The sequence below is a fragment of the Podarcis tiliguerta genome, assembly GCF_965153285.1.
Source record: "Podarcis tiliguerta genome assembly, chromosome: Z".
Classification (NCBI taxonomy): Eukaryota; Metazoa; Chordata; class Lepidosauria; order Squamata; family Lacertidae; genus Podarcis; species Podarcis tiliguerta.
The window spans coordinates 37,754,133-37,774,624 of NC_139553.1; the positions used below are offsets into that span (position 1 = coordinate 37,754,133).

A 20,492-nucleotide genomic window follows, 5' to 3' on the forward strand; every position below is an offset into this window, starting at 1 on the left:
TATTCAGGGTTTTAAAGAGGTGTCTCTCCCAGCCCTACCTGGAGATGCCACAGACTTACTCTTGGACTTTCTGCATGGAAAGCAGATGCTCTGCTACTGAGCCATGGCCATTCTCATTCCTCTATCATAAAGAGCAGTTCCCATCACCTCCTACCTGAGCTCCTTCAAACAGGAGATGCCACCAGGAATTGAACTTGGCACATTCAGCATGCAAAACATGTGCATTGCTATTGTCACAATAATCCCAACTTGCTTTGCAGGGCTGTTGTAGGAGCAGAGTGCCCATGAGGGGCAGAAACCTTGTACCGTTACCCTGAACTCCTTGGAGGAAATGCAATATCTTTTTCTATCGTCTTGAAAACCAGGCTTGAATTTGTGCATCTCTGAATATGGATCAATGGGGCAGTCTACTGCCTGCCTGTGTTACTGCTGCATTCATTCATAAGTCTGCTCCATTCCATTTCCCCATCTATCTATTTTCCACTTGGAAATTCATATTTAAATGAGTATTTAAGTACATATTTTAATGCACTTTAAAAATCATTTCTAAATGTGTTTTATTCTAAAATACACATTTGCAAACAGATTTATTTGGTATTTGAGAACTGGACCCCCAAAAGCGAGAGAATGCATTTTTCTGGGGGGGTAATACAAATCTGATCAGCTCCCAACCATTATTCTCTCATTTTTAACTGTTTTTCTTTAGTTTGAAGTGAGTTCTTCATTGTTTCTTGCTTCTTGTTTTCTTATTTGCTTCATGTTTTGTAGCATGTCATGGTATCTGTTGCAAATGACCTGCGGACCATACATATAATCAATAACATTCAAATAAAACTATAATCCACGTGGGCTTGAATTCCTCAAAAATAAGAACATATTTTGCATTTTTATGTTGTGAACTGTCCTGTGATGTTTAAGACGAAGGGCAGTATACAAACTTAATAAATAAATAAATCCCCCATAAACTTAATAGATAAATAAATAAATCCCCCATGAACCCCAAACCGGCCAGAAACAGAAATGATCATAGATGGAAGATTCCTTCCCCCGCCAACTGACTTTGCCAGCGTAAGTTGAAGTTGCTACAGGTGGAATTAGGTAAATTGGCAATCTTCTCTGGGCCAGAATAACCTCTTGGAAAGTGATCTCGATTTGCTTCATTACAACACCTGCTTGCAATAAGATGGGATCTTATCTATTTCTGTAATAAAATGCCATGGTAGAACTGTGTCCTTAATTATCCTACTAAATAATGGGACGCATTTAAAGCCTTTCCACTCCATCTCCCACCACTCATTAGTGTCCTTTATGAGTTATTTGTCTCAACGTTATTGCATTTTCATTTAATTTTTTTTCCTAAGGAAAAAAAAAATTAGGTTCAAATGCAAATTCATTCTGGTACACATATAAAATGAATACATAATTAATGGTTCTGTTTCAGACATTTTAATCACCCAAAATATGCTAAGTGCTTCTCAGAACAATCGTAAGGCAAGTAAGCTAAATATCTGTGTTTGAGATTCAGTTTGTATTGTGAGTTTACAGGGGGTCAGATGCCAAGTTATGATCAACTGCAGTGTCACCTGGGGAAATATATCATGCAACAATGCAGTATGCTTCTGGATGCAATACTAAGCACTCTTACTAGTGAGTAAGTCTCATTTAACTCAGTAGAGCATACTTTGGAGAAAATGCTGAGGGTCACAAGGCTCTGACATATGGAGGATAAGCTTGGAATGTAAGTTTTGGGTGTTGACTCCACAGTGGCTTAAGAGGCAACTGGCTAATTCAAACAGGGACAAGTGATATAATGCTGATAAAGGCTATTTGAGGTATATGATGTTGGACATGCCCTGTAGTGGCTTCCTTTCTGATCAGAAATTATTGCTCATATTAATTTATTTAGGAAAATCCTTGCTATTTGTAGATGTTCACGCTTTTTAATGTCATATTCCTTTGCGGAGGGACTAGCAGGTGGGGCTATTGGTTTCTTGTGTTTTGGGTTCTTGTTTTTATTATGTACTTTGTAGTTTTATTCTGTATTTTATATTGTTAACTGCCCTGAGATATTCGGATTAAGGGCGGTATACAAAATTAACAAAAACATCATCAACAACAACGGATCCCACAAGCCCTTCTGGTTGCAAGCATAAAAACCCACCATCCATTACTCAATGGTGTGAAGATCTTACTGCAGTTTCTACATCTGAATACTTTATCAGTGTCATAACACTTTTGAGTCAATGAGACACATGCAAATAATAACGGGAGAGGATTAGGTAACAACTATTTGAAAGCCCTCTGTCTCCAAGCCTGTGCTAAACTGCCAACCTATGAGCTAAACACTAATGCCGATCATAAGCCCTTTTGGGTAGTAATTGTATCTGTCTGATTTTGGGTAAGGAACTAGCACTCTCCTAACATGAAAACAATGTTGCATAATTGGTGTGGTGATTAATGATGTCATGGTAAATATGCTGTCATGCAGAGTGAAGAGATGAGCTTCTTTTTCCCCCCAATAATTTTTACTAAGTTCCCATTTGCCAAATTAAACATATCATACCAATTAGTCCAAATTATATCAATACACATCATAAAGTCCAAATGTTTTCCAATTTTTTTTTTTTTGTGGGGGGGTACCCATGCTCCTCAATCGTCAGGAATCCAAAGATCCAAATTCGTGCTGCTTTCCTTACTGCAATGATGTTTCCAGTCCCATCTTCTCATATTTGTCATTTATTCATTTTCATTTTCTGTCACCTCCGAGTGATGAGATGACCTTCTATTTGAGTTTTTATATATCTCCATAGCTGAAAAGACTTGCTGAATAGCATTACAAAGGCATTTCAAAGAGCCCACCAGTGAAAGAGAAAGGAGGGTCACTTGCCCAGGCAGGCGCATTATGTGATCCATGAGAGCAACAAAATAACCAGACTGTATAACTGAGATGGGATAAAATCAGGCCAAATCTTTATTGAGAGCAGCAGACAGGGCAAGGGTTGGCATGGCATTGGGTCCCAGGATCAAGTCATCATTCCACACGCCCCATGTTGATGGAATGCATCATTTCTGCCCTCATACAAACAATGTTCTTCTGCCTAACCAAGATAAGCCATAATCTTACTGAGGGAAAGGCGAAAAAGAACCCAACAAAGTGCCAATCGGGTTGAGAGGTGGGGGGGAGGGAATCATTTCTGGCCCTGTCAACCAATGACCTAAAATTGCTCAGTTAAGGCTCTAGCCCAATGACAGGTGGGAAGCTCTCAAAGCAAAATGGCTGTGAGCCCAAGTGGGAGCAGCCTTATACAGGCTTCCCCTCTCCTCTTCAGCAAGGGCTCATGGGACAGCTTTTTCCCATCACACAGAAGATACAGTCATACCTTGGGATAAATACGCTTCAGGTTGAGCGCTTTCAGGTTGCACTCCGTGGTGACCCAGAAGTAATGGAGCATGTTACTTCTGGGTTTCACTGCTCGCGCATGCGCAGACGGTCAAAATGATGTCACAGGCATGCACGGAAGCGACGAAATGCGACCCACACATGCGCAGACGTGCTGTCGCGTCATACGTTCTTTTGGGGATGCGAACGGGGCTCCAGAACGGATCCCATTCACATCCCGAGGTACCACTGTTCTGGGCAAAACCTTGCCCAGTATTTTGCTGCAATCTATGGGTCACAGTGTCATCGGGCAAAGGCATCCTGTGCTTATTGGACATGAAAAGGGGCTTCTATGCAAGATGTTTTTTGAACATTCGCCCTGATGTGTTTTCACAAGTTTGATGAGCAATTGCTATCCCACACATTCCAGGGAATCTTGATGAACAATTGAATGAGCAATTGAAACAAAGTGCAATTTGAGAGAGAGGTGGAAGCAGGTTAGTTGTTGGAGAGTACTGACAGACCCTCCAAGTGTCCCAATTTTCCAGGGACAGTCCTGCAATTACAAAAGCCATCCTGGTTTCTGATTTGATCCCAGAATGTTCTGCTTTTCCTTTTTCCTCTATGCCTCGGAGAACAAGCAAATGATCTGTGTTTAGGTGCAAAAACAGATTCCTGTTTATCCTGAAAATAAAATACCTGCACTAAATGAAGGAAATGGTGAAGCTGGCATATGAAGCCATTCCTATAATTTTGAAGCAAAAGGTCACCAATCCACTTTAAATTATTTCATCACAATGCTTCAGCAATCAGCCATTTCTTAGAAAAAGCAGGGAGTGTTGATTCCTTTATTGTAAATGGAACCTTACACTGTCTTCTCAGACGTAAGTCCCACTGTATTCAATGGAGCTTACTCCCAGGTAACTGGGTAAAGACAAGACAGCCTTACACTGTAATCCTAAGTATTTTTACTCAGAACTAAGTCCCACTGAGTTCAGCAGGATTTACTCTCTCGTATGTTCCTGATCTGGGACGTGGGTGGTGCTGTGGGTTAAACCACAGAGCCAAAGACCTGCCGATCAGAAGGTCAGTGGTTCGAATCCCTGTGATGGGGTAAGCTCCCGTTACTCGGTCCCTGCTCCTGCCAAACTAGCAGTTCGAAAGCACGTCAAAGTGCAAGTAGATAAATAGGTACCGCTCCGGCGGGAAGGTAAACTGCGTTTCCGTGCGTTGCTCTGGTTTGCCAGAAGTGGCTTAGTCATGCTGGCCACATGACCTGGAAGCTGTACGCCGGCTCCCTCGGCCAATAAAGCGAGATGAGCACCGCAACCCCAGAGTCAGTCACGACTGGACCTAATGGTCAGGGGTCCCTTTACCTTTACCTTTTATGTTCCTGATCATTCTCACATTTTCTATTATTATTATTATTATTATTATTATTAATTTCACATTTTCCCAATGGGGACTCAAAGCAGCTTATTGCTAAATTTTGATTTCATTCTATTTATCTTTGGAAGGTGTACATGATCCCTGCCCTCACACATTTTTTTTTTCTTTACAACAATCTTGTGAGGTTGTTGAGATGGAGAGGTTGTCATTGGCTCAAGGTGACCAATGTTGATGTGAATATGACTTCTATGTGTGCAGTGAGATCAAGCGAGGGAGAAACTTCCTGATGCAGAAGAGGATGTCCCTGTTTTCATGTTGGAAGGAAATGTTGGAGGGAATGCACTGAATCAGCATTAATTGTGCAATCTGATTTTGCTGGTATGTGATTGAATCCCTGAGATTGGGGGCAGGTGGGGTTACTACACAACTCTGCCACTGCTCAATATATTACAATTGAAAAGAGGACAAAGTCTCAAGAGCCAATAATTTATAAGCTTTATTATTGTTTGTTTGTTTGTTTATTAAATTTAAATCTTTGTCCCCAAAGGAGCAAAAAGTGGCTAACAATAAGTGATGAAGCAACAAGAACTAAAAAAAAAAGAAAAAAAAAAGGCTAATACACTTTCAGACTGGGAAAGATCTCAATTTAAAAGGCTAGTTGGAAGAGGAAGGTCTCCAGTAGGCATTGAAAAGACAACAGAGGCTGCATATAAGGTGTGAGATGTTCTTTCAGGTATATTTCAAGTTTGACCCACATTAGATCTTGGAAACTCTCTGGAGATAGATGACTCTCCAACTGGGGGGGAAAGAGCCAGTTGTTAGAGCCATCAAGCAGGGAAGGAAGTTTAGATTTCACTGGTAAGCACTGCTTGAGAGCACATAGTGATGCCACTGCAACAGCCTTAGGATCTACAGTTGTAAACTACTTCTAGAAGCACTGCTTAGTTACAGTGGTATTAGATGATGCATAGAGATGTTGTAGAATTCTGATAAAAGCCTCAATTGGCAGGTTCATGTACACATGGGTACAGAATGGCAGAAAGGGGAAATGGAAAATGGAGTCTGAAATCTGCAAAATTCAAGAGCTACAGCTTGTGACCTTTTTATAATGCAAAACTCAAATGTATGTAAGCTAAGTCTTTACAGTGCAGCAGCATCGAGCACAGACGTAGATCTGAATCTATCACAAAGATCACTGTGTTTCCTATATTATTATTTATTAAATTTCTATAACACCTGAGGATCACAGGATGCTCTACAATATAAAAACTAAAACACACATAACATGAACCCTAGAACTGTTTTGGAAAGTGGTTTGTTAAAGCAGGTGATGGTTGATGTATCTCCATGTATATACAGTTGGGAGCAGAAAATGATCTGAGTCAGGTTTTGCATTCATTCATCCAACAAGGAAGTTATTTGTTCCTTGCAAACTTTCATTATCACAGTAGAACAAAGGAGGGGGGCAGAAAGAGACAATAATTAAAGCCCTCAAAGACCCATATAAAAAGGTAAAGGTACCCCTGCCCGTACGGGCCAGTCTTGACAGACTCTAGGGTTGTGCGCTCATCTCACTCTAGAGGCCGGGAGCCAGCGCTGTCCGCAGACACTTCCGGGTCACGTGGCCAGTGTAACGTTGCTGCTCTGGCGAGCCTGCACCAGAGCAGCACATGGAACGCCGTTTACCTTCCCGCTATAAAGCAGTACCTATTTATCTACTTGCACTTTAAGGGTGCTTTCGAACTGCTAAGTGGGCAGGAGCTGGGACCAAAAGACGGGAGCTCACCCCGCCGTGGGGATTCGAACCGCTGACCATGCGATTGGTAAGTCCTAGGCGCTGAGGTTTTACCCACAGAGCCACTTGCGTCTTATACTAAGGCTTAATGTCAAATGTGCAGTATCCTAAAGTACAAGATACCCAAGCTAAAGCAATAAAACGAGTTCTGCATTTCTAATAGTTTTATTTATTTTGTTTACATTTAATACAAAGCAGGAAAGGAATCCTGGTCTCCGTACATCAAAAAGATGCGACATGTTAGCAAAACCGTGGTGCAAAAAAAGAGCCATAAACAATGCTTTTAATTCCAGGAGCGCTATATTATGGATAAACAAAAGCACAAAAATGAGGCGATAAAAATAAAGGGGAATCCAGTCCATCAAAGCAAATGTGCTAAGAGTATGGCACTGTAAAATCATCCTGATGAAGGACCCATTTCAAACGCTCGCTAACTGAATCAATGGCTCCATATTTATTTTATTTAATGAGCGGCCTTCCACTAAAGGAAGCTTCACATTTCATTTAGCCAAGGGCTGATTCTCACAATGCAGGATTCTGCCTCCTCCTCCTCTCCAGCACTTAGCGTAAGAGGAGACCCTGCTGTTTCAGGCCAAAAGTCTATCTAGCCCTAGCATCCTACCCAGATTGGCTAGCCACACATCTGTGGGAAGATCGCAAGCAGAAATGGAGGGGGATAGCTCTGTCCCACATTTATGCCCCGTTGGTCCACAAAAGTCTACTTCCTCTGAAAAATACAGGTTGCATACAGTCACCACAGCTAATTTTGTGTATGGCTTTGTGATGTTTTTTTAAAAAAATAATACAAGTTAAAAAGAGCAGAACATCGACTGCTGCATTGTTCTCAAGTCTCCTCCCACTCAAGAGAGGAAAGAAGCAAGAACTAGGAACCTACTTTAGGCAATAGGAAGGGACAGAGGATGATTAATGAAGGATAAGGCTAGCAAAGGCTACTAGTCACAATGGCTATGTTCCACCTCCTCTGTCAGAGGAATTTCCACTTTCTGGAAGTCTCAAGTTCAGAGAGCTGCTCTTCTGCTTGAATCCTTCTTGTGAGCTTCCCATATGCATCAGGTTGGCCACTGTGAGAACAGGATGCTGGACTAGATGGGGAATTGGCCTGATCCACCAGGACTCTTCTTGTGTTCTTATGGTCTTATGAAGCATTTCTGATGCTTCCTGCCATCCCAGGAACTGATTTCAGGAGTGGGATGGAGACAGTGCTTAAGAAGGGAATAGCAGGTGTTAATTCCCGAAGAAAACGCAGTCTGAACTGAAGAAAAGAAACAGAAGGGAAATGTGCATAGAATTGCCCCTTTAGGTTTCACCAGGGAGGGGGCACAGATTTGCATAAAGTTTGCATTTGCCAATTTATACATAGCGGTGGAAATAAATAGGGTAAATAAAAGTCATTTCTCTCATTTAAATATAAATAACAGAAACACACTATAACTCACCATAGTGAGGATGGCTGTACTAGGTGTCTTGTGTGCCTACAGAGTCTATTACTCAGGTGCCAACCATTGATGGGTCACTTCAAGACCCTCCCTTGTTCTCCCTTCTTAGGGTTCTATATCTCTGGACCAGGCAGTCTTTCAACTAGAGGACATTTTCAAATGAAGAACTGTCCTCTGTCCCTGAATTGTTATGAGCTGCACTACCTAGCCCCGTGTACACACAGAAATAAGTCCCATTGCGTTCAATAAGGCCTGCTCCTAAGGATGTGACAAGAAGATTGCAGCCCAAACTTCTGTGGTATAAAACACTGCATATCTGAGCACATCTCTTTATCACTGCTATTATATTCAAATTAATGAAAACCACTCTTGGATGACAAAAACGCAGGCAATCTCAACTTGTGGATTTGTTCCAAGCATTCAGAAACTTGATTTCTATTGTGACACAGGTCGAGCAGTCAGGCAAATTGAGGATGAATGAGGCTTGTTGCTATGTTGATGAGGAGGAGATGGAATGATTCACAATGTACTATGACCTTCCAACCACCACTCTCCTACTCCCTGTGAAAGCTAGAATGCTAAGCCATCATCATTGTATTCACATTCTCTCAAGATTCGCTGAAGAGATTTTTATACCCATACACTTCAGAGCTCAGTCACGCAGCTAACACTTGAAGTAACCACGATGCGCTGGTACAAAGGCAAGTGTCGAAACATACTGGCATGAACACTGATTTACTGAGAATCAAAAATCTAGAGCTCCGCAGACAGATAAGGATGAGTGGAGCTGTTTGGTTCCACTTCTGAAAGCTTTGCTGGAGCCAGGAATGTATACTTTCCACTCTGACAGTACTTCAGAATAGCTTGCAGAATTAAAGTGGTTTCCACAACCCACCATTACAGATACGAGGAGATGAGGATGGATGAATCTGTCAATTTCAGATTCTCTTAGTTAAGCATTTATCCCATCTTATATTCAGCAGGCCACATTTCTGCATCAGTGTGAGACTTTAAAAAAGAAAACTCGTGAAAATTCTTCAGTATCTTAGTGGGTGCTTATTATACATAATTTTGCATGCAACTGTCTCCCTCATAGTCTCTCATATGAAACTCTCATATGGGTATCTCCCTCATATAATGTTTTGGATGTTTGTCTTAATTAATATGTACATTGTTATGCACACTTTTCCCTAATATGCACACTTTTTTTAAGTGAAAGAACTACATCACCAAATTAAGAAAAGTGTGAATATTGAAGAACAGCTGAGTTTCAGTTTCCATATTATTTTAAGAGACAACCAGTTACGTCGATCTGCATTATAACTAAAGCCAAACCAAACTTCTTTTACTTGTTCTTCCACTCTCCCATGTGGGGAGAGGCTAAGGATGACCTGCAAACATGGGGGGTCTGTGGTGTGGTTTATTTGTTTATGTGGTTTATTTGTTTTTAAAAAACCAATAATTGTCATGCTCCTGTCCCAAGACACATACACTTGAGAGTAAGGAAGAGACCTCTATACAGGCTGAACAAAAAGCACAGGATCCAAGTGTGATTCCAAGGCACACACACAAGACAAGAGACTCAGAATTGAACAAAAGCAATGAAGGGTTTTCTGCCTCAGCTGCCCAAATAAATTGCCCAGCTTTGATTTCTGGAAGTGGTGGTGTCATTTGCTGCATAATTGTGGGGATTTTCATTGCAATTTCATGTGAGAAAATTTGGGGTGGTATACAGCTCTTTCCCACTATTTTAAATCAGCATGATATTTAAAATTTAGAATGATACACATGGTATTTGGTTCAAAAGGCCACTGTTTCATAACAGGTAATGCAGTGTAAAAGGAATGTTAGGCTCCATGGCAGAAGTACTAGCATTATAATCACAAAAAACTAATACAAAAATCCCCACGTCTGAATACACTCTTCCACTTGCCCAAAGTGTCTAGTTGTGGAAACATTACAGCAAGTATGGCCTATGTTCTGGAATTCTTTCTGGCTCAACAAGGTCAATAGGTTTGCAGCCTGCATTATTTTAGAGACAGAATCTTCCCCATCCCTTTCCACAACTAGGAGAGTGTGCTTGTACATGACTAGAGTTAGTAAAGAAACAGAACAAGGGGGAATTACTTAGCAGCAGAGAAGAGGTGGATTCTACACACGTATAAAAATGTTCTGAAAATGCTGTTTTTAAAAGTGTTCTCTCTGTCTCTCTCTCTCTCTCTCTCTCTCTCTATATATATATATAAATTTCCATAAGGTTCACCATCGTCATCTAGTGTCACATTGTATATTGCACTTAAAACACACTTAAAACGTTTTATTTGCAACTGTACAGCTGAGTCCAGAGACTAATTAAGTCTCTGATAATCCAGGAAAGAAGTTTTATGGGGTGGGGAAAACACATGAACAGCTCTCGCTGCAAAGATGTCTGCTTTCTTAAAACTTACGACAGCTGAACCAATAGCCTTCACTTCACCTTTCCAGTTTTGCTGAGCTGGACGATGCTTTATTGGCCATTGCATTTGAGATAAAGCATTTCCTCCTCTCCTCTCTGGTTGTTAATCCTGTCAAACCATCATGGTCATTAATTTCCATCATCTGGGCAAACCATTTGTTTCTCCAACATGGCAATAGACTACAGGGTCTCTTCTGACACCATTAATTGTTGATAGTGCATATGGCAAGACACAGTGCCTCCGAACTATATTGCTGCATTCCTCCCCCCAAATCTCTGAGTGGTGTAAGATCCCAGGGCTTCCAGGTGCTTGTTCAGGGTTCGTATTTCCTTTGGAAATGAGACACAGCAGAGGCTGTGGTGTCTTTATGACAGATGGTTTATCTACACATATATACAACCTTAGCCTATGAAGGAGCAATTCAGAGCATTAACACCCAAGAGGGCCTTCCTTCCTTCATAGCCACAATCTTTGATTCAAACGGGAATCAAACAGGACTCTGTCTTCTAAGTTTGCTGCTTGATTCTAGTTCACATCACTCCAACTCTCACTCCTGCCATTTTGTCTTTCTAACTACCTGTGAATTGAGGTAGGAGCCCCCATTCATTTATGGTCTTGCTCAGAATCCCTTCCTTTGTTCCCTTAATGGCCCATCACCCAGACTCTCAGCTGAGCGGGAAGCTAGCCTAGTTTGTATTTTAACACTTGCTGGATCCTGAGGTTATTAGGGTCTCAACATTTAGCCAACTCCTCACCCCAAAAATACGTTATAACAATATTAACTGCCTGTATAAAAGCAGCAGCAGCAACCACATTGATTTAGATCAGAGATTTTTCAGCCTAGGAAACTGAGCATCACATGCCAGTCTGGATGGAGCCAAAGGCAAAAGTGGGTTGAACAACCACTTTACCTTTGTACAGCAGGGCAGTTTCTACACAGCCAGCCAGCCACCCTTTTCTATCCTCCATCAGGCAAGGAAGAGTTCAAGATGAAAAGACTAAAATATGCTCAGTATTTTTCCTCATCACCTTCTTGCAAAAAATACAAATATCAAAACAGACCAGGTTAAGAAACAATTCAACGTCATGGTATTTGTGGGCATGAAACTGGAAATTTTGGAATTAACTACATTGCTCTTTTTTACATGGTTCTTTATATATATATATATATATATATATATATATATATATATATATTAGATTAGTTTAGATTGCTATGCTTCTTTCCCTTCCAAATGGCTTCTAGATTTTCTCTGCCCTCCCCCAGTTCACCCAAGTTTCAGAGGAAAATAAATGGAATTTAGAATGCAAAGATTTGACAAAAGGGGTCTGACATGTTATTCCCACTAGCAGATGCACCAAGTTGCCTCCCCCACATTGAGGGGGCATGGTCATGTGACTCGTCATGTGATGTGCCACATGACATCACCCAGTGAGTGCTGGGCAGGGGTGGCAAGCGTACTTGTTTGGCCCGGCCCCCACCTGGTTCCTGGGCTGCCAGCCAGAGGCTGGGAAGAGCAAAAGATCACCTTCCCTATTCACAGCCCGTGCCTGGCTCCCAGGCGCCCAAGTGGCCAGGATTGGGGTGTGTGTGTGTGTGTGAGAGAGAGAGAGAGAGATTAGTTCAGAATCTTATTTCCTTGTATTGCTGTTACTGGCTGCTAGCCTGCCCTTTACTGTTCAGTCCCAGGGCAGGTTATATACAGCTCACTATAATATGTAGATTGTTCTTTACCTACCTGTCTAATGATTTGCCAACCTGATGCCCTTCAGACATTCTAGACTCTTGGGCTAATAGGAGCTGTATCCCAAAAAGAATCTGGAGAGTGCTGGGTTGTTGAAGACTGCTTTACAATGAACAAAAGGATAACAGGGAATGGATTTGCAGACTGTGATGCTTCATATCTTTGGGTTTCATTTTAATAGTAAAAAATTGACTTGGAAGGAATGTGGGTTGCAGGCAGAGAGAAAGGTTGAGGGACACCTGGATTTTTGGAAGATGTTCCCAGCATAAGGGGCAGCAAGGGAGAATGGGTCTTGGAGTCTTAGAGCTTACATAGCAGGGAATAATAGATGGATGTAGCAGTATTTTAGCCTAGTGCCTCTGTTGATTAGGCACTGCCATATCAAGGAAACTGGGCAGTAGTAAGCAGCCAGTCACAGTTGTTCTTGGCAGCCCTCCTGACTATCTAAGGAACAGAAGTCCGATGTTGTGACAAATTCAAGTGACCAGGGAAAGGGTTTTCTACAACAGCTACAACAGCAGCCTTTGTACTATCCTATCTAATACTGAAGGTGATGACACCTGAGCATAGTTACTAGATCACAGCTCTGTCCTCTGAGGCTAGAAAATAAACTCAAATCACGGTTGAGCTCATATCGTTGAAAACTGCTTAGATATATAGGAGAAGACAGAGGCGCACAAGAACATTGTCATATGCATTGCCACCACAGTGCAGAATCCATAAGTATTCTAAGGTACACTTTTAAAAAGTTGATCTGCATTAGATGTAAGCGAAAAGACTGTAGCATACATTATAGATAGAAAAGTGACAAAATCCGATAGGGCTCATTTTTACACCTGTCTCATGTAGCAAAATGCCTGATTTGCAGACACCCTCATTACTTCAGTATGACAAAATAGCACAGATCAAACACTTCAAAGCATCACAGAAATAACACACTTGGAGGAAAGTTACCTACTTTTTATCTCTTTTGCTAGAACTTTGCAAAAAGAAAAGGGGAAAAAAGCCATGAAAAAAACCCACCCTGCTCATTTGCGATGGAATTATTTGTGCCTGTTGCTGTGTGTGACAGATTTCTGCAAATATAAGTTGAAACAGGTGGGGAGAAAGCAGCCATTGGCAAACAGAAAATTCTAGAAAACATTAAATGAAATGGCCCCCCAAATTTCATCATCCACTAGTTTTTTGAAGAACACATGGGAACAGAGGCCCCAAAGCTTGCTTTACTTGGCACTTCCCAGTTTTGTTTTGCATCACATTAGATTGTGAGTATTTGAGCATGGACTCTATTATAGTTTAGTCTATGTACAATCCTTTTAAAAAATGCAGGTGCTTTGTAAGTGTTAAATAACAACAAAAGCAGCAGTCATAATAGTGTCCTGATCCAAAGTCAATTCATTCTGATATAAGCCTGTGCTGTTTGATGTGATCTATTCCCAGGTCCACACAGGACTGAATGGCAAGTTTCACTCAAAGTCCCGAGATCCCAGACCAGCTGAAGTGTCAAACCAAATACTGTGCTCTAGTGCATATAATTTCCATATATTTCATCCTCACTCACAAAGCAAAATAAGTAAATGTAGGTTTTTTGTTTTGTTTTAAAAAATCAAATGAACAAATAAATCAATAAAATACTAGTGTGGTGTTATGACCTGGTCTCTGAACTGCAATTTCTCTCTTAAATTCCTGCTTCTGCTCTACCTTGAAGTTAAAGGGGGCCTTTATCCAGCTCCATCCTCTATGTATTAGCTTCACAACTGTAATACCAGAAGAGCAAAACCGACCTACTTTATGGGGTAGTTGGAAAGTCCAAGGATCAATGATGGCTTGTGATGTGGGACAGAGGTGGTGGTGTCCTCCTGTCTGTGCAAAAATCATCAGGATGGGGGCAGAAAGAGGTGCGGAAGCTCCAGGCTGCAGTAGCAGGCTTGCAAGTGTGTGTGTGTGTGTGTGCACCTGTGGTGCTCTAGACACTAGATCACATTCAGCTTTACCACTGATGTCTTGCCCTTGTTCATACCCATGCTACTGGGAGAAAGCCACTTCCAAGCAGGAGAGGAGGTGGGGTTGCGAGCCCCATGCCCTCTCCACATGTGCGGGGGCTGACTCACAGCCCCCGCGAGACTGAGGGAATCCTCAGGCGCGTCATCTCCTTGGCCAGCCAATCAACTGGCCAGGGAGGCGTGGCCCGGGCTATTTAGGGCCGGTGCGGCTGAGGCTTTCCTCTCTTCTTCATGCCAGCTGCTCCGGTTTCCCACCCTGCCCGCCCTTAGGTTTGGCTCTCTGACATTGCTATGGACTTCGGTTGGTCGCCGTCAAGGGGCCTGGTAGGAATTTTTCCACTTGGCAAATTGGCACCAGCCATTTGGTTTTTTCGCCTACCTCGTAACAAATCGTCACAACTTCTTCAGCATTGGCGGTTAGGCACTGGTAAGGGTATTGTTATGCAGATGGGGGGGGGAGGAAGTGCCATCACCTTCCCCCAAATTGAAGGGTAGTCCGCTAAAGGATTACGGGGGGCGTTGCCCTGTCCGAAGACTCCCCCTACTGGCGGTTAACCCTTGCCGGTCTTCAAGCAATCAGGCTGAAGCCGGTTAGTCGATAGGACCAATGCCTAAGCCAATAGCACTCAATTCCTGCAATCAATAAAGTTGTGACCTTTTTCGCCCATTAACCTTAAATGTTGTGTCTTGTGTCTTTATTTTCCAAGGGGGGAGGCAGGACTAGCCACGCAAAACCACTGTCCTCTCCATCTAATCCATCCATGTCAAACAGATAAAACTCTTAACAGTACAGCCCTATGTGTTTTTACTTGGGTGTGGGTAAAAGCCTCAGCGCCTAGGGCTTGCCGATCGAAAGGTCGGCGGTTCAAATCCCCGCGACGGGGTGCGCTCCCGTTGCTCGGTCCCAGCGCCTGCCAACCTAGCAGTTCGAAAGCACCCCTGGGGGCAAGTAGATAAATAGGGATCGCTTACTAGCGGGAAGGTAAACGGCGTTCCGTGTGGGGCTCTGGCTCACCAGAGCAGCGATGTCACGCTGGCCACGTGACCCGGAAGTGTCTCCGGACAGCGCTGGCCCCCGGCCTCTTGAGTGAGATGGGCGCACAACCCTAGAGTCTGTCAAGACTGGCCCGTATGGGCAGGGGTACCTTTACTTTACCTTCTAAGTCCCACTGTGCTTAACAGGACTTTTCCCCTTAAGTGTGGTTAGGTACTATCTAAACTGCTAAGCATAACTGTTTTTTTTTTTCTGTTTGGGTTAAATTGTTAAATTGTTATAACTTCAATAAGATCTCTTTTAAAAAAGTTTAATTTACCAGATGTATGAAGAATTCTAAGTGAATTTTGTATTTGTACCTGCACATTGCAATCCCATCAGATTCATTAGGATGGTTCAAGAAAGCAGCACCGGGGTGTGGGGGTGTGGAGATGACTTTATAATAAATTATAATAGAATACAGATGTGTGAATAAGTAACCTTGAAAGTGTCCCTTTACAAACAGTAAATCTCTGCAGTTTAAAAAAAAAAAAGAATGCTACAATTTGACCTGTAATTCCAATAATGAATACACAACCGAGATACAATCTACACTGAGATAAAGAAACACAGCTTAGTCTCAACACAACAGGGCATGCCAATCAATTGCTATTGATTGTTCATGATCCTACAAAGGATAAAGACGTCATCTCTAGTATTTCCAAATTTGTCATGGCACAAAAAATATACCAGATCTAAAATGAATTATACATTTAAATTATGAGAAACTAAGGCTGTGCAAATACTACTTACCTGGTCTGGCTTTTGGGTGGGGGGCGGGGAAGCATCCTAAAGCCTTTCCAATTTCTTTAAGAACAAAAGAAGAGCTGTGTTGCATCTGGTTAAAGGGCCATCCAGTCACCATTCTGTTCTCATATCAGCCAGCCAGATGCCTTTGGGAAGCCCACAAATAGGACCTGAGTGCAACAGCACTCTGATTCCCAGTGACCAATAGTCAAGGGCATACTGCCTCCAGTGGTGGAGGCAAAAGGTAAAGGACCCCTGGACGGTTAAGTCCAGTCAAAGGTGACTATGGGGTTGCAGCGCTCATCTAGCTTTCAGGCAAAGGGAGCCAGCGTTTGTCCACAGACAGGTTTCCAAGTCATGTGGCCAGCATGACTAAACCACTTCTGGTGCAACTGAACACCGTGATGGAAACCAGAGCGCACAAAAATGCCTTCCCGCCACAGTGGTACCTACAGTATTTATCTACTTGTACTTGTACTGACATACTTTCGAACTGCTAGGTTGGCAGGAGCTGGGACAGAGCAACAAAAGCTCACCCTGTCACTGGGATTTGAACCGCCGACCTTCCGATCAGCAAGCCCAAGAGGCTCAGTGGTTTAGACCACAGCGCCACCCAAGTCCCATAGGACATAACAATCATTGCTAGTAGTCACTGATAGTCTTAACCTCCATGAATTTGTCTAATCACCTTTTAAAGCAATGTGAGTTTGTGGCCATCCTGATGTCTTGTGATTCCATAGTTTGCACTGTGTAGAGAACTTTCTGTCTGCCCAGAATCTTCCACCTTTTGGCTTCATTGGATGACCCTGGCTTTTAGTATTATGAGAGAGGAAGAAGACTTTTATCTGTCCACTTCTTCCACACCATGCTTAGTCCCCCCCCCCTCCAAAAGAAACCCATTGATCATTTTGGTTTCCCCATCTCTAGTTTCCATTTTGTGGTGAAGCAACCAGTACTGTACTTCAATATAGATAAAATATGTAAAAGTCATGCACCTGCAAATAATTGTTCCAGATGGTAAAATGTGGAAATTCTATCTGCTTTCTCTACAGTTTTCAGTTAGGGCCCCTGAAGCTTAGATCCATTGCTGCTTCTGCTATTTTAGATAAGTGATGTGGTTCTTCTGGGCTGATTGTAAAGAAAGGATAGTTTGCACTGAATACATTTCTGTTGCTTAGTCTCTTGGGAGTTGGACATGCCTGCTCTACAGCATACATGGGCAGTTTTGTATATCTTTATCATTTCCCCTTAATCATGTTTTAAAAATCCCTAAGAGCAGCTTATTTGTTTCTTTGCTTTTTTAAAAAAATAATAATATCTGGTTTCATTACTTAATATGAATTTGATGAGGGAACTGAATTCTCCTTTTCAAGATGGGCAATGCCAAGTTTTGCCATCAGTCCAGTTCTGCCCTTGATACCAAGACTAAAACCTAGATCTGATTTCCACCAATAAAAAGCACCAAATTTATCAGATTACAGGAAATATCAACTCTCACCAACTCTACCCCAAATAACAAAGCAAAACAAAAACTCCACCAAATACATTTTGAAAGATCAGTGACTTGATATGTCTAAACAGGTGTGTGAAAAAGATACTCTGGCTTCCCATTTCTGTTTAATGAGAATGTACACCCGTGACACCTGCAGACTCTTCATCAGATCCTTGAAAAAGTAATTGGATCAAGTTTCTTTAAAAAGAAGAAGAAAGAAAAATCAGATAGCAGAAGTTATACGGAGACCCAGATGAGTTTGGGATTGTGCTGAATGAACTGAGCCAAACTTTGTGATGAAACAAACAACATTCTAATAAATCGGGTCCTCCCATAAAGACTAGGGCGGTGAGACCTGGAAAACCGACACTCTGTGTTGTGGGTGGGTATGATTGGTCAGCCACAACACCCAATTGGTAGGTCCCTCGAAGATGGGTGCAATCTGGCCAATGGGATGCAGTCCAAACGGTTCGAGGGACCTATTTATACCCATGCACATGACCCAGAGCTTCCTCTTTCGGCGCATGCATTTGGAACACCAACAGTGTGTCCTCTGTGAGCCGAGAGAGAGAGCGATGTACCTTCGATGGATCGTCCTGGTGATATCTTTCCATTATCCCTTCTTTTAATTCCTTTCACCCTCTTCCTTTTCCCTCATTTTAATTTTAAGTTAATCCTCCCCATCCGGTTCCTGAGTGCTCCCTTTTGCGGGGTTTGCTACGGATTCCGATTTTATATTTGTGGCTTTGTGTAGCATCTGCTATTTCCTCTAAGGGCCTTAGCTTATGAGTCGGTTGATCCGGGGGCTCCCAGAGCATCACTGCGGCCCGGAAAAAACCTCTGCTCAGCGGTCCCTCTTATTATTTGCGGAGGTGATTTCGCCCACGGGGTTTTTGCCTTTGGCGCTTTTGGCTGTGGAGTTTCCTCTGTTTTCCTGAGTTCTGGGAGCAGCAATTTTGAGCAGTTATAGCCGTGCCTTTATTTTAAAGAGCCTTGAATTGAGTTTAGTGAGGGCGAAAATATTTTGAGTTATAGTGATTGTTTTGTTTGCTGTTTCAGCTTTTGAGAGTTCCCTCTCTGTAAGCCTGGTGAATTCTATACCCCCGCCTCCCAATTTTAAGGCTGTTTGGGGGTAACTACTGGGGCCGGTGGCCATTTTCCCTGGCTTATTTTGGTGGGAGCGCCATCTTGTTTTGGCAGGAGCACCATTTTAATGGTTAAGAGTTAATTTATTTATTTTGTAGTGTGGGAGAACTTATTGAGATGCCTGTTAAAAGGAACCCATGTCCTTTAGGACCCATCTCAGTCGCTGCGTTCAGTGCAAGCCCCAGCAGTTCCGCAGCAAACACTGGATCGTCTGGGTGCTATCGTTGCCAATATTGGCTCAGACACTGCAGCCTTGACAAGGTTGAATTCGGAGCTTGAGTCATTGGCTCAGCAGTTTGGGAGGCAGCCTGATCCCCAGCCTGGCCCATCCTCTTCTTCTACTGTTTATGAAGCCCATGGTCCCTTCGATGCAAGTGAAGGGAGCGAAGCTTTTGATTCCTCTGGGGCTTTGTTTTCCCAGGATTCCAGTCCCAGGTAGTCCCAGGGGTCGTGCCAGGAGTATGGGTGGAGTGCTAAAAAGTTGCAAAATGACTTGGGGATTCAAAATATATTTTGGTTAATTTAATATAATTAGTATTTCTTGGGAAGTAACATTTGTGTAAAATTGCATGGAAATCATAAAAAATGATTGCCAAGTATTTGCAGTTATAATATATATTAATAGTATTTGTTATTTGATGTTGTTATTATTAAGTAATGCCCGGCATTTTAAGAAGGTAACATTAACATTCTTTGGTTTTCTGAAAGTTTGTGTGCGTCTTCACCAAATGCAGACTTATCAAGCTACGTGTCATCCAGTCACAAAAATAAAAGCAGATCTGAATTCCTCATACCCAAAAACATATTTTGAATACCCTTCCCTGAAGAAATTTGCAAAAATTAAGCTTCACCGCACTAAATGACACATTTCATGGACCCAAAGGTCTTTTCCTTATCCCATGCTTTCAGATCACAGGTCCAAGTGGTTTTCCTTTTGCTCCATCACTTATCCCAGGAAAAATCACTGCTTTCCACTGAATGCAACAAATGTCAACCCACAGAAAAACCAATTGATTCCCCCCCCCCCAAATTCATCAGAATACTGTGGGTTTCCTGGGAACGGAGGGGAAGTGAGATAGGCCCTCTATCTTCCTTTCTCTTTTCACACAAATTCATACAACTAGATTGGTAGGGGAAGGGATGTTATTTGGTTTCTCATTTATTTAAAACATTTCAGTTTGCAGATGGGAGAATCCTATCTCAAAACAAATAATGCTTGTGATTTGAGATTTCCCTTAGGGCCCTGCAGAGGAGAAAGGATTAAACACACCCTCCACACTTGACCTGATCTTGATAAGCCCCCCAGATTCAGTGCCCCACCCAAAAATGCATTTTAAATGTAATGGCACTTTCAACATCACCACTGGTTTGCCTCTAAGACCACAATGTAGTTCAAATCAGGATAAAAGCAAGCTGTCACCCCCAATCCAATGATCTGCCCAGCGCCCCCCCCCCCCAGGTTGCCCAGTCCCAGGCATGCAGGAGAGCGGAGCTGGCCAGCTGCCTCAGGGTCTTGCTGGCTTGGTCGCCCCCGAACTCATGGTGCAGAGCTGCCTGCAGCAGAAAGGCCCGTCCGTCAGTCAGAGCACCTGGATTCAATTATCGGGCCCTGGACTCTCAGCCTGGCGCCCCTTACAGCCCGGCACCCAGGTGACCCACACCCCTAACCCTGCTCAGAGTTGTTAAGAGACAACCCGTCAGAGGAAAAACACATACATATCATGGTTAATGTGCACAACTCCCTCTACAAAGGGCCTGCCCAAAGCATTTTGGCCCTTGAGGTAAAGCAGAAAAGGAACACACACATACACACCCAAGGAAGAAGAGGCAAGTGAAGATCTACATCAGGA

General features: G+C 42.6%; 2 long non-coding RNA genes across 2 annotated transcripts; both read right to left on the reverse strand.

Annotated features, from left to right (window-relative positions):
* Positions 1-591: 591 nt before the first annotated feature.
* LOC310669219 lies at positions 592-11,624 on the reverse strand. The gene is made up of 3 exons (XR_014507078.1): positions 11,388-11,624; positions 10,468-10,584; positions 592-795 (listed from the first exon to the last, which is right to left on the reverse strand). It is a non-coding gene; the product is annotated as an uncharacterized lncRNA (long non-coding RNA).
* Positions 11,625-12,099: 475 nt separating this feature from the next.
* LOC310668952 lies at positions 12,100-17,697 on the reverse strand. Its single transcript, XR_014506931.1, has 3 exons — positions 17,603-17,697; positions 16,007-16,084; positions 12,100-12,865 (listed from the first exon to the last, which is right to left on the reverse strand). It is a non-coding gene; the product is annotated as an uncharacterized lncRNA (long non-coding RNA).
* Between the last annotated feature and the right edge of the window lie 2,795 nt (positions 17,698-20,492).